This window comes from Anomalospiza imberbis, chromosome 3 (assembly GCF_031753505.1).
Source record: "Anomalospiza imberbis isolate Cuckoo-Finch-1a 21T00152 chromosome 3, ASM3175350v1, whole genome shotgun sequence".
Lineage (NCBI taxonomy): Eukaryota > Metazoa > Chordata > Aves > Passeriformes > Viduidae > Anomalospiza > Anomalospiza imberbis.
Genome location: NC_089683.1, coordinates 64,205,795 through 64,220,083, shown reverse-complemented (window position 1 = coordinate 64,220,083; position 14,289 = coordinate 64,205,795). Strand labels below are relative to the sequence as shown.

The following is a 14,289-nucleotide window of genomic DNA, read 5'->3' as shown; positions in this document are numbered from 1 at the left end:
TTGTTTCCCCACTGATGAAGGGTCACCCAGGCCATGGAGTTAGCTTCCAACCAGACACCTGCACCACTGGTGTGTGCAAGGCAGAGCCTAGCACCTGTATGCCTTCCACTGGGAGAGTGGCACTGCCTTCCATCCATGGGTTTGAGTTCATTTAGGGAGATAGAAGCCCCTATACTGGTGTCCATTCTTAGCACTGAGATTTTACATTTATATACATACGAACACACACACACACACACACACACACACACACACATACATATATATATGTATGTATGTATGTATGTATTTAACTCCCTATTTCCGAGAGTTTTTCATTCCAAAATCTCATGGAAAAACTGGTGTGATGGATATACAGTTTTTCTTTCCACCAACATTTGCATTTGCTTGCATCAGTCTTCATTTCCTGTCTCCATTCCTTCTTCTTCTCTGTAAAAGCCATATGCATCTCAGAGCTGCCCACACAGCATTGTAGAATCGCCATTTTTGTGCTTTCTGGCCTCAGCACAGTTAGATCTTGTGAAACAGCATCTTGGTTCCCAGGAGTGACATCAGGAGCTTTTGGGATAAATGTAATCACCACCTGCACATCCAGAAGAAGACACAGTAAGTTTGATTGAACAACTCCACTTTAAAGTCTCTGTTTAGCTTTTATAAATGACTCACCCAATAGCTCAGTTCACTCAGGCCTGATTTTGGAGATACAGTCTGGTCTTTAAGCACATACTCAGATGAGGGATCACAACCCTAAATTAGCAGCACATGTGGACATGACGCTGGATTAACACAGCATGAATGAACGTCAATACTTTGAGTCATTATTTGCAGGGGCAAATCAGAGGTGCTGCTTCTGACGCAATTTCTCCCAAACCTTGTTCCACCAGGAGCTGCTTCTGTGTTTCTCCCTGGCAATGACCCACTTTGTTCTATTATTTAGAAAAGCATAACATATAATTCTGAGTTATAATTCTGAGTTTTCTCTCCCATTGTGCTGGACATAGAAATTTCCATCTATTCGTCCTGCTGCAGACAACTCACCTTCTTCACACCAGGTTGATCACACTTGTGGGGTTTAGCTTCCCCTTGCAGAAACCATGCTGTACCTCTAATTTTAAAAGCATGTCTTTCTTGAGCTCCTTGCTGTGACAGACAGAGTTGAGTGCAGGAAGATGAAACAGGATTGTGCAGAACATGGTGTTGTATATGCCTAAAAATATGGGAGAAGAAGTAATTTTAAAACTACACACAGATTTAACACATACATGACCAAGAGTAAGTATTGAGAGGGTAAGAAAGGGTTGGGAGATGGAAGAGAAAGAATGTGAAATACTGCTTGGGGGGAGAAGTTTCTGTTTTGGGGATGGTTGCAAGGAAGTGTGACAGCATCTACCTATTTCCCTCAAGTGTTGGTGGGCTTATTTTGTAAGCTCAAAAGCTCAAAGCTTTTGTGCTTCGTAGTAGCAAATAACTGAGGTACAAACATTGGATCCATGTAGAAAAGAGTGGAGATGAGGGATTTAGTTTAAATGCTGTAATTGATAAAAAGTAAGCACCAAAGCTATGTGCTTACATAGAAAGAGTGGAATGGTAGGCAGGGAAAAATACCCTCATATTTTTGTTCCTCTCTCTTTCGTTTACACATCATAGAGTAGATAGCAATTGCAATGAAATATAGTCTGTGGTATAGCATGATCTGTTGCAAAAGTGAGACCACAAGAGACTTTAATTGATCACTCAATAACAGATGGGGTTATAAAACCTGGGACAATAAGCAGTATTTGTGGAACAAATGAAAGATCAATTCCCCTTCTGTTGTAGAAGCAAGAAAACAGGCAAGTGTTAAAGAACAATCTAAAAGGCAAAATGACGAGGAAAAGAACATATGGCAAAGATGGAAACTGCTAAATACACACAGAGGAAAATATATGTTTTTAAACTTGCTTTATAGCATGCCTCTTTCTAGTTTTTGCATGCTTCTTTTGCTACCATTTGTGAAGAAATAATTACTTGGATCTCAGTAGTACAAACCATGAAGAAACTAGGTACAGAATATAGGTTCAGTAAAAGTTTAAAGCACAGTAGGCAGAGGAAAAAGAAAAGGAGTCTTTATCACAGGTGGTATGAACAAAAATGCTACTATGATCTTTTTCCCACACATATTATTGTAAAGGAGATTATGCTACATTTAGAGAGTGAATGTAATTAGAAAGGGGAAAGGAAAGCTCTGTGCAGCCACAGACACTATACTTTATAGTGCAGTATCTAAACAGCAACACCAACTGTATCCCTTACTCCATTCTCCTGGGAATAGAAGCACATTAAGCATGGGAAGCATTGATAAACTACTCAAATACTTAAATCCCTTTCAACTACTCAGAGTCTGTTTGTATAGTCTGATGAAGGTCAGGAGGAGGCCAGCGTGTGAAATGAATGACCAGTGCAGAAATTCAGCCTAAGAGGGCTGCTCCAAGGACAGCCAGAGCTTGCTGGCACCCTATGGGACATGCAGGGCTGGATATGGTTGGCATTTTAGCAGCCCCAAATGGTATTCAGTTTCTGGGTGAGACAGATGTGAGGATGAGAGGTACCCAGATCAGTGCTTGCTGCCATCCCCGGCTTGGCACATTCAGAGCACCCTGGATGTGTGCAGTCATCCACATCCAGCAGCGACTACTCCAGGGACCCTCTGTGAAAAGTTCATTCCAGACTCAGCACTGAGCAGCCTGACTCCCACTGTGAGCAGGAAGACTGCCTTTAAACATGTGCTGGAACTGCAGATTTCAGAGAGAACACCAGGCCTTCTTGTTCCCTCAGTCTATGCCCAGCTCTTTGCTACAAAGGTCCCACAGAGTTCACTAGGACTGTCCTATATTTAAAAGAAAGACCTGCCAGCTAGAAGTAACACCTTTTATTTTTATGTTTCTGTGTTTGTTCTAAACAAGTATTTATTTTTCTTTATGCTGCATTTTCTTTTTCTCATATTAGTATGGAAAAGAAGAAAATTAAATGAAAAGAAGACGGCCCTAAATATCTGTTCCTACAGCTCCATTTGAATACATCACAGTGAATATTAGACTACTTCACAGTGAGTACTATCATTTATGGCAATATGAGACCAACAGCATGGAGAGAACAGCAACACTGATGCTTATCACCTGGGCTACACTGAGAAGAGTGTGAGCTGTATTCTCAGCAGAGCTTTTTCTGGGTTATGACTCATGCAGAGCCCTGTTTTTCTGCGGCTCTCCCACCTACTGAGACAAACAAGAGAGCTACAGTAAATAAATAAATAAATAAATAAATAACCAGCTATTGTTATCAACCAGAATTCAATAAAGAAATGTAATATACTGGTGCACATCCTGCATGCAGGCACACCAGGATCCTGAATCCAACATCACACTTGTGCCTTGCCCCCTCCCACTCTGAAGCTTTGGTTGAAGCTCCCTTATTTCAGGCCTTCTCATTTGCAGTCATTTACCTATAAGAGTAGGCCAGCAAAGAAGAGAGGTTTTTGAGGACTGTACAGCCAAGGAAGAGTAGGTGGAGAGGTTGGAAGGAAGAGATGAAAAAGCCAGAGGAGGTAAGCAGTAGGGTAATCAGATGCAAGTCTGGGCAGTGGGTGAGAGCTTGCTGACAGCAGCTTTGTCACCCTGTTAAAGACCTTTCCAGTGATGTAGGTAGGGCTTGTGACTGTAAGGGCTTCAGTTTTCTCTTTTTTAAGGATGGGTATGTTCATGTGCCAGATGGAAGTTACAAATGTGAACCAGCATTTATCCAAGTTTGGTGGAGAGCCCTCTTCTTCATACCCACCATAGCAAAGCTGATCCTGAGATATTTCAGAAGCTGAACTTGGGGTACCAGCAATATTTTACCATCCAGTGACCTTTGACAAAGTGAATTAACATAGGAGGCATCTGTATATCTAGATGGGAGGGAATATGTGCTCCATGAGCCTGCTTTGTCTATGCTGCATTTCATCTTTTTGCTGGCTTAATGAAGGGGCAAAATCTTGATGTAATTGTAAACTCTTGACTACCTGGAAGTAGAGACTGTCTTTATAAGGTTCACCAAAATAAAGGACATCAGATAGCTGTGCACAACCAGACTTGAAACAGTAATAATAATACAAGTGCTCAAGTATGACACATTAGGATAAAATCAGAATGCACAGCCAAGTAAGTGACTTAATCTTCTATGAAGCTGCTTTTATTTGGAACCCTTTAAAAAGCTGCAATGAATTCATTCTTTTTTCTGAACTGACATAAGCACCTTAAAACATGGCAACATGTTTCCAGTTTCTTGAGTGTTAGGCTTTGGGGCTCATCTTTTTGAAATACTTAGCAGTTTTCTCCCATCCAGTCTTTTTGTCTTTTTTTTTTTCTTTCTTTCTATTTTTTTTTTTTTTTTTTTTTTGGAGGGGGAGGATACTGCAACGGTGAAGCTCTTCCCTCAGGCTGGTTTTATTTCATGGACATCTGAAACATTTGGGATCAGATTACATACTGGCAAGTAAGACAGTGGCATTGCTGTAATGAGCTGGAGGCTAATTTATAGGCTTTGCAGATGTGAATGCATTATCATGCAAATCGTGAGCAGCTCCTGCCTATAAATAAAATCACTTACCTTGCCAAGGATGGCTGTCCCAAAAATATAATGAGTATTATAAATTATAAGCAGGTGTCAGTTTTCCATTTCCTTTGTATTCTTGTTTGTGCTTCTCTAAGGAAGCATTTAAAGATAAAATGTGCAATACAGCGTATGGCACAGGCAGTAACAATCTTTGCTGCCCAGTACTATTATCACCTTTTGCCAACTGCCACTCCTTCATTTGTTACAAAAACAGCTAGTCAGACTTGTCAGCAGCTTTGAATAATATGTTCCTACATGATAGTCCTCTGGAAAGGAAGGATGAACTGTGCTGAATGCACTGAGCAATGGTGAATGCACTGAACTGTGGCTCAGAAGTTTTTGGTTCACAGCTCTGCCTCAGACATAGCTCTTCCTCAGACCTGGTGTGTGGCCTTTGGCAAATCTTTTAAGCAGTCCATTTCATTATTTCTTTAGCTAAGAAATAAGCAACATTGAACTTTGTTTTACCAGTATTTCCCATTCAAATATTGTTTTGGGGTAAAGCCTGTCTTTGCTGTCTACCTGTGCAAGTTTGTTTGTGTTGGCACACACTGGGCACACCTGGCAGCAGAAATAACTTCTGAAGTTACAGCTTCAGAAGATATTTAGAAATTAGCTCAAATCTAATGGGTGCAAAAATCTAAGGGTTTTTTTGTGGTTTGTTGTTGTTGTTGTTGTTGTTGTTTGGTTTTTGGGTTTTTTTTTTGAACTTGATGAAAACTTAATGAGACTGCACTTAATCATATGACTTGGTTAATTAAGTCATGAACTCATGCATGACTGATGTCTCTATGATTTTGCCAGCTTCCTGCCACTCCCTACTTCCCCAAAACACCTTTTAATGACAGAAGAGCAGAAACAGCAAAACTGAAGAATTCCTACAAGTTTCACTGAAAAACACTGCCTTGTGGAGGAGAGAATTACGAAGTATTGCCTTCTTCCCCTAATGGAGAAATTCAACAGTGAACTTAGAGAGAACCTCAGAAATGTTAAATTTTGCTCCTAGTAGAACTACTAGTTTCTTCTTTAAATCATATTTTTGAGGTTGATTCCAGTGGAAGAAAAATCTTTCTCAAAGTGGAATAGGCCTGCTGGAAACAAGGCTCACTGACAGCTTTGCTAATTTTATGGACATATTAGACCAAGCTAAGCCTTTGCCATCTGCTCTGCCACCAATTGTAAATGGAAAAATCTCACACCAACCAAAAAAAAAGAACAAATCACAAGAACATCAAGGAGATAAAAGTGATTTATCTGCCTGTATATACACCACCAACAATGCAGCTTGCACTGAAGATGTTCTTTCTCATTATTCTGACACAAATCACAAGGAAAACAGTTCACACACAACATGGTAAATTTTCTGCTGAGCTGGAATTTTCTTGAACCAGACCTGACTCCACTAGAGTGTTCAAATGTATTTATATGAAATTATGTGAGCTTTATATAAAGAGTGTCCTTAATAACTTTTTATATTGTTGGCATCACAGGCAGTAAGGTACAATGGGATGTGCCCATAACTTTGCAAATACTACAGTGGCTAACTGCAATTTACAGGAACAGCCTTTAAGAAGCAAGCAAGGAAGGAAAAGAATACAGGAATTGCTGCTGCCCTCCTCAGAGAGTCGAGTGTATGTACATACACTGAAGCATCCAACAACTGCATGGAATATGTGAGGTATGTTAACTTGTGTATTGGGAAGGGTTATGATAGCTACAGGATTTGCGTCCAGTTCTGAAGGGAAAGCCTTTCCCTATAGTGCTGGTAGGAAGATGTTTCTTCATTCCATGGCCAATAACAGTAAATTATCTTAAAATATCTTGCATAAGGCTGAATGGAAACAAATGGAACTTGAGCATTTAATTAAAAAAAAATATATTTCATATACTTTGCACTTATAAATCATGGCTAAAGCAACATGACTAAATCCTCTTATTCTGACATCTACATCATTATTCATTAATGGGTCAATGATGCTCTGTTCTTCTGCGCCATAAATATCAGCTTACCCTTGGCCTGGGAAACAACTGGATTAATTTGTTCCCAGATTAAGAAATTATTCAAAGTAGACCCTTGGTATATCAGAAGATAATGTTTTCAACTTCCACAAAAATCGGGAAAGACACAGTAAATGAAATGAACACTTTTCTCATTACTAATTACATGTAACTACATAAAATCAATATTGTATCTGTAATACATATGTCATTTATAAAGTTGGCTGGCATTATAGGTGGCACTACCTCAAGGATACCTGGCAACTGCCACAGTACAATCTCATTCTCACGCACTTTATCAAATACTAACTGGAGCTGAAATCTTCCATCTGGATGGGTGCAGGGGTGATTGCTTTGCATTTCAATCAGATCAGTTTCACCATTTAGAGACAAAAGAGAGCAGATAATATTTTGCCAATTTTAATAAAATCTGATAACCTTTATTTGAGAAAATGCCCCTGTTTGTTGTCATGAAGAATTCAATGCAAAATGTTAGATTGGCTTATGTATCTGGGTTATGCTTTTTGCTGCATGTCAAAAACTTGTCCAAATGTGTACAAATTTCAGCAGATCAGTGTGGAATATTCTCAGTTCAGTCAGAGAGAAAAGGAGAGAGATTTCTACCAGGCTAAGCCTAGGAAAAAGTCCAAGAGGAATGTAAACAATTATTATCTCTCTTTCTGTTCATATTGTTTATAGATATGCTCTACCACCATGTGCTATTCATAGTGCACCAATGGTGTGAAAAGTTTTCACTTTGAGAACAATCATATTTCACCTTAACGATCCTAGTTATAAAAGAGGAACGCTAGTTGTTAATAAAGATCGGATCATTCTTTACCTTCTGAACTTAGAGTCATTTTATTCCCGTCCCGGCCTCAACAGCGACAGATCAGCTTACACACATTCAGTAAGCTGACTAGTTTTTATCACTTCTTACAGATCAAATGTGAGAGAGCACATTGCAAAAGTAAAGGACTATGGTAGATAAGCTGCTCTCTTTTCATATCAACAAGACCCAAAATCACACAGTTCTGCTGGTTGCAATTGTTTCAATAAAACACAAGGGAAAAGAGCTGCACAGGACCAATCATGTACAAATGGAATCAGTGAGACTTACAGTACTACAGAAAGCAAGAGTACTGGTAGGCATATTTAAGATCAAACCATCAAAATCCATTTGTGCTGTATCTCTAAAAATAGTCTTTGTTCTTTAAAGGACCATCATTTTAATAATCTCCCAAAAATTTCTATCTTTTAGTTTTCTTTCTGCTTGCCCCATAGTACACTGAAGATAGCAAGCAGTCCAGTTTGACTGCTAGAAACCAGATGAACCTGTGGTTATTAGATCTGTTTTCCCCCAAGGTTTTTCATTTATAGACTGAGTACATTTGATCTGGAAGCTACTGACATTTAAACACAGAACTCTAGAATGCCATTCCTTGAAATCTCTTTTCAAAATACATGTTGGGAGACACTATATTTCTGCCTAATTTTTCTTTTAATGCAAGAGAAGTTTTCAAAAATTATACATTTGGATAGTGGTGCTTTCCCTCAGGTCCAGAAGGCTGCTTGTGACTATTGCTGTAATAAGAGCTTTTGTGTGGTTCAATATCACTTAGCATTGGATTTTCAGATCATGACTTAGAGGGAATTACTGTCTACTCCCAGCAAGGTGGAAGCTGAACGGTCTATTCCTTCTGATTATATCTCCAGAAAGTACATGCCAATATCAATCTGAGCATTGATTTCATGTTGATTAATACTAATAGTGAAATATAAAAGGACACCACTCAATATGCAAGTTCATCAGTCAGTTTATAGCAAACTGGTCTCTTGAAGAACATTCCAAGAAAGCTTCCAAATGTGTGACTATACCACAGGTCTACTTACAGGTCGACTATACTGCTAATATGCAATTTAAGTGTCAAATTCAGAAAACCAGTCCTGTGCCCAGTCAGATGGCAGAGGGAGGTGTAGTAGTAATTGATAGTCTTTTCCAACCTAATTGATTCTGTGATTCTGTGATACCTTTGAGATGAAAACTAGTGTCTGCAGGTACAAGAGCAAATGAGGTGTAAAATATCCTTATACCCTTTGGAAGAGCTTTCGGAGACTGGGACTTAATTCCCTTGAAAGAAGTTCCCACTTATTACTGTGAGGAAAAGGCATAATAAATAGGAACTAAACTATGATCTGAAGTTAACTATCTCTCTTAATTCAGAACATTTTATGTTTTAAATCTTTTAAGTTGGTCTTTAAAGCTGGAAAAATATTAATCATTGACTAACAGAGTCAAACTATATCTCAGAGAGTTTGGGAGCAACATGGAGAAGAAGAAGAAGGAGATTTTTTTCCTTGTGTTTATATTGAGTATTATATGACTGCATAAAAAGATGGCTCTGAATTGAATTTTGCCACTGTTGCACTGTAAACCTGAGAGCATTGCCCTGAAACCAGGGAATTCATTTCAGATTGATCTATCTGTGGCAGAACAGAATCTACATATTAACACTATCAAACATCTATTTAACCTGTCCCTTTGTGTTTCTCTTTACTTTTCACCATACTTTACAAATTCAGGGTTTTGTCAAGGAGTGCTCCTACCTTAAAATTTGTAATAGTGGTGGGAAAATCTATTTATCTATTTCAAAAAGAGCATAGTAAGTTGAAAAATTGTATAATATCTAGCTTTTCTAGGAGTATTTCTAGTACTTCAACTCGTGTATTTATATGCTTAACACTAAACAGGCGGTGCAATTCACAATCCATTTCCTGGCCATTAGAGATGAATTTAGTTAGACCTTGCTGACTTTGCTTGACTTTGTAACATAAGCCTCTGACAACTGCAGATGTGACGATGTCCTTGTTTCCTTATAATGAGGAAAGACCACAACAGAATTCAAAGCAGGTTATGAACACAAATACCTATAATACATTTGTAAACTTTCAGTGACCTACATTTCATACAGCTACATGACAAGTTACCAGCTCAGATGACTTTTCAGACAGCTTCAGAGAGTTGGAGTTTGTCCATTTTGCATATTCCAAATATATGATGGCCAGATGATACAATCTTTTTGTATTCAGCTTTTGAACGGACTGCACTTTTAATCTTTCTTTCCACAGATTAATACTAGGGGAGTCCTCTGGATTAGGGGAGAAAAGTAGGACACAAGGAGTCCCCTGAAGTTTAGTTTTCTGGCTGACTTGAAACTCTTGTGATATTAAGGTTAACTCCACAGTTACTTGCAATTTTCTTGCCCCTTGAAGCCTTTTCAATGGAGTCTGATGGAAGCAAGAGAGCTTTTATAGTACAAATCTTCATGCCACCTTTTGCCATGTACTCCCTCTTCTTCACAAACTCTTGTATTTCAGGGTAGAAAAGAACTAGAATTAGAACAGAGAAGGGCAGTCAGAATGACCAAAGATCATTTAAGGAGAAAAGTTAAACAGAATAGTCCACTGTAGACTGGAATAAAAACAGCTGAGGGAGAATATGTTCAATGCATAAACAATCATGAATAACAGGAAGAAAATAGCGGATGCTTCTGCAGTGCTTCTCAAAGCACAAAAGGTAGGTAGCTTCAAAAACCTAAGCAAAAAGAAGATAAAACTGGTCAAAAAATAATTTTCTTTTGTTGGCATACAACTTGGCTGTGGAACTCACTGCCAGAGGGTGGTTCTGCAGGTCACAAGCATAAAAAAGTTTGAAAAGATAGATTCCCAGAAGAAAAATCTGCCACTGTCTCAGGAAATGCCTAGTCTGCAATTTAACAGAAACTGGGGGAGTTTAGCATAGGGAAGAGCATTATACTTTTTCTGCCCTTTCTTTAAGAATGCCCAACTAACTTCTGTCACAAATACAACCACTAGGTAAAAATGACCTTGATGTGGCCCAGAATAGCTGTTCTGATGCCTTCTTCAACTGCCTTGGCAACTCTGCATGGATGAAAATATTATGGTAAATTGAAGACAGTCATGGTGAGTTCTGTTTTTTTGTCTGTCTTTGCAAAAAATATATCTTCAATGAAGTCAGAAAGTCTTGTCTCATATTTCTACCCTGGCATGGATCTAAAGATTTTACATTTGTTTCAACTGTTCTTCACAGAATAAATGCTGTGAGGCTGTACTGAAAAGACACTTCTGAATATATGCTGGCTTTATTTACAGCTGCCACTCCAGAGGCTTTTTCTCCCTAACTCTGTAATCCTGCACGGAGCAGCACTGATGCTTAATGTGCTTTGCTGTGCTCAGAAAGGTCATACTTTGAAGGGTGCAGAAGCAGCAGCAGCTCAGGAAGGACTTCATTGAGCTCTCAGCTCTAGCCTCTGGTACCTCACTGTGTAATCAGGCAAACAATGACAGATGCCACCCCACCATCAGGGGTGTGCTTACAGTCTAGACAACCAAAACTAAAATCCTGACAAGGGTCTTGCTTGTCTGGGTCTTGATGCCCTCTGGGAGAGAGAAGAAAGGGTACCTCCATCTGTCACAAAGGTGATGATGGGCCCATGATCCAGCTACTCCCTTCACTTCAAATGTTTTTAGCAATTTATCCTTCATAAGGGGAGTTACATGTACAGAGCTTCCTGAGCAAAACAGAGTCCAAGCTTCTGACTGCCGGACAATCCCGTTATAGAGGTGCTTCTGGGAAGAGTAATTTTGAAAATCTGGCTAGGTATAATTTTTGAACCATGGAACCAAGTGGCTTCCCTGTCATGAGAAGGAATTTCTTAGCATTCTGTAATTAAATCTGTAAGAAGTTCTCAGGGACACAGCCCATTTCTTTGTTCCATGCTTTCCAGCACCTGCAGTATACAATGAGATCAAGAATATTGTTAAAATGGCCAAAGCACAGGTAATACATGAGTGATAATGACTAATAGAAAATATATGTGATTATCTCACAGCCTAACATGCCTGTCTCACACTTTTGCACTTTTTTTCCATTTTTCCACATACTTTAAAATTCTTTCTTATGTACTCAAAGACTAAAATTACAGGGCAGGTGTGTGCACGGGCAGAATGGCTTATGCTATCAGAAAATATTAAAAATAGGGCCACATTGCCTTCCTTGGCTACTAGGCCCAGAGACGTAGTAGTATGGAGACCTCTGAAGTCAAGCAAATGCTGCTTTTTAGCCTGGACAGAGAATTGTACTAATACAGCTCTGTTACTCTGGGTATCTTGAGTAGCTTGGCTTTGCTTACACACTCCTTGGCTTTGCTCAGAGCTGTGAATGTATCCTGGGGTATAATCAGTATTCACATAATGAAAAAGATCAGTAGCACTGGCACTGCCAGGTGAAAGCTACAAAAGCACACTGCACATCTGCCACTGCTTCTTAGTGATATATGACCACTGCATTGTGCAAATTACAGATCTGCATAGGAGCCTTCTGTCTCCCAGTTGGACCAGGCTTCAGCTGTGCAGGGGAACAAGAGCACTGACTCCTAGGTAGCCTCTACCACTGTAGAAGGCTGCTTTGCACAACCAGGACAAAGCAAGGAGGATTTATGAGCTGTAAGGGTGACCATAGAAGGCTTAATTTTCTCTTCATGGCAGAAGAGAGGAGCCTTCATCACCATCATCCCGACTCTGTAGCTGCACTTCCAGATATTGTGACATTTTAGGACACTTGCCTTGAAACGGCATTGGGAGCACATGATTAAATATAACCTCCTCCCTAAGCAAAGCTTATGCATGGAGTGACTCCCAGCAGGACATAGTTACTGTGTATTTATTTATGTGAGTATACAGACAACAGACCCAAGGACTGATGGACTCCTGTCCATCTGGAAATGGAGGGCCTCAAGTGAAAAGTTTCAGCAAGCTGACTCATGGTGTTCTGACATATGCACTCGGGAAGAGTCATCATGGCTTACTTGTTTCTCCTTGTGCATAATCTTACTGGCAGGCCTTAAGATGCTCTAAGGAGCCTGAACATGACCTTTGTTTCTCACAAGCTGATGACATTACTACTGAGAGAAAATGTTTAGCAACACAGAGTCCGTTTTGCTTGAACACATTGGACAGCGAGCGAAACACAAATGAATACAAATCTTGGTTCAGTGACATCAAGCATCTATGAAGACCACCATAGCTCTGATGAAGATGCCAGCTGCAAAGGCCTTCCTGTAGAGACTACAGAGAAATTAACCAGTAAGTTCATGATGCATATAGCTAGAAATAATCTGAAATTAAAAATTAATTCAGTTTCATCAGTGGTTCCCTGAAAATATGCAATTAATTATTTACTACTTACAGATACATATTTATCTTTTAAGTGTTCCAGAGGCCCAAATGAAGTCTGGTAGGTAATTTCTAGATTAAAAATATATAAATCACCATCATAGTTTTTTTTTTGTTGTTGTTTCACCCCCCAGGAAAAACAAAAACAAAAACTTGAAAAGCCAGAAATTGACCCTCATGCTTGTTTCCACTAAGCACAATGAAGAATAAAGAGGAAGCACGTAGGTGGGAAACAATTTATCATCACTTCAACATGAGCCTTGACTTATAGCATCATAGTGCCTGACAATTCCCAGCCACTAGCTATCATTAGATTTTTCATTCCAAGGAAGGTGGCAGAGCATGGTCAGAGAGAAGAAACTTTGGGAAACTACTTTCAGCTTCTTAAAGGTTGTTTTATGGCCTGGAATGGGAAGCTAAATAGTATTTCTGTTAAAGGTTGGGGGTTTTTTATTAGGGTGGGTTTTTTTGTTTGTTTGTTGGTTGGTTGTTGTTGTTGGGCTTTTTGGTTGGTTGTTTGTTTTTTTTAATTCTTAGTATTGTAGCAATAGGCTACACCTTTCCACCTCCAGCAATAATCTATGCACCTCTAGACCCTTCTGGCATTATTCTAAATCCTTTTCTTTTCTGACAGGACTTTTACATTCTGGCTTTAAAAGGCAACTATGGATTATGCATTCATTATATGTCTGAACACAGGATGAGCCCTTGTAAGTATTTGGACAGGGGACAGCCTTTGAAAGCCCAATATCCTATGGGAAATGCTATGGCTGATTCACCAGGTGCCAATATCCTGCCTGGTAATTCACTATTGGTACTCTTCCAATTAGCAGTCGGAGACATAACAGGGCTAATACTACCAGCTGCTACCTGGAATGCCTTTCTTATCTGCTGTCTTTTCATTGTCTGCTTGTTTTCTTGTCTCTTTTAAGAGAGATTCTGCAAGAAGACAAGGACGTTGTAACACTCAATTAAGCAATGCGGTCACAAAAAGGGCAACTAGCATATAAACTAGAGATAAGGCAGGGAAACAGCAAACAGAAGAAGGTAGGAGGTTTGGTGGGTAGGAAGCGTTCCAGGTCTGAGCAAGTGGAGTGGCTGCTCTTTCTCCTGGAGGCTGGCTTGTTGGGGACACTAAGGAGTGCGTGCCTATGAAGGCACAGACAGGTAGCTTAAGTCGTGACCTTCTGCACTTGCCAGCTAAGGAGAAAGGCACAGATCTCACAGCCGCTTACTTGACCCCACTCGTTTCAGGGTATACCCAGCGCCGGCACTCACGCCGGTGCGCGGGCCTGGCTCTCTGCGTCCGGCCCGGTGCTGCGCTGCGGCAGCGCCGCCGGGAGCGGAGCGCCGGCCAGCAGGAACCTGCCCCGGGCCGCGCTCAGCGGCAGCAGCAGCCCCGGC

General features: G+C 40.0%; 1 long non-coding RNA gene across 3 annotated transcripts; it reads right to left on the bottom strand.

Moving 5' to 3' along the window:
• Positions 1-303: 303 nt before the first annotated feature.
• Positions 304-14,029, bottom strand: LOC137470934 (uncharacterized). 3 transcript variants are annotated; one of them, XR_010997318.1, is made up of 4 exons: positions 13,756-14,029; positions 1,039-1,207; positions 667-926; positions 304-583 (listed from the first exon to the last, which is right to left on the bottom strand). It is a non-coding gene; the product is annotated as an uncharacterized lncRNA (long non-coding RNA). The 3 variants fall into 3 exon arrangements; XR_010997317.1 differs by having other exon boundaries at positions 304-926; XR_010997319.1 differs by lacking the exon at positions 13,756-14,029 and adding an exon at positions 6,351-7,199 and having other exon boundaries at positions 304-926.
• Between the last annotated feature and the right edge of the window lie 260 nt (positions 14,030-14,289).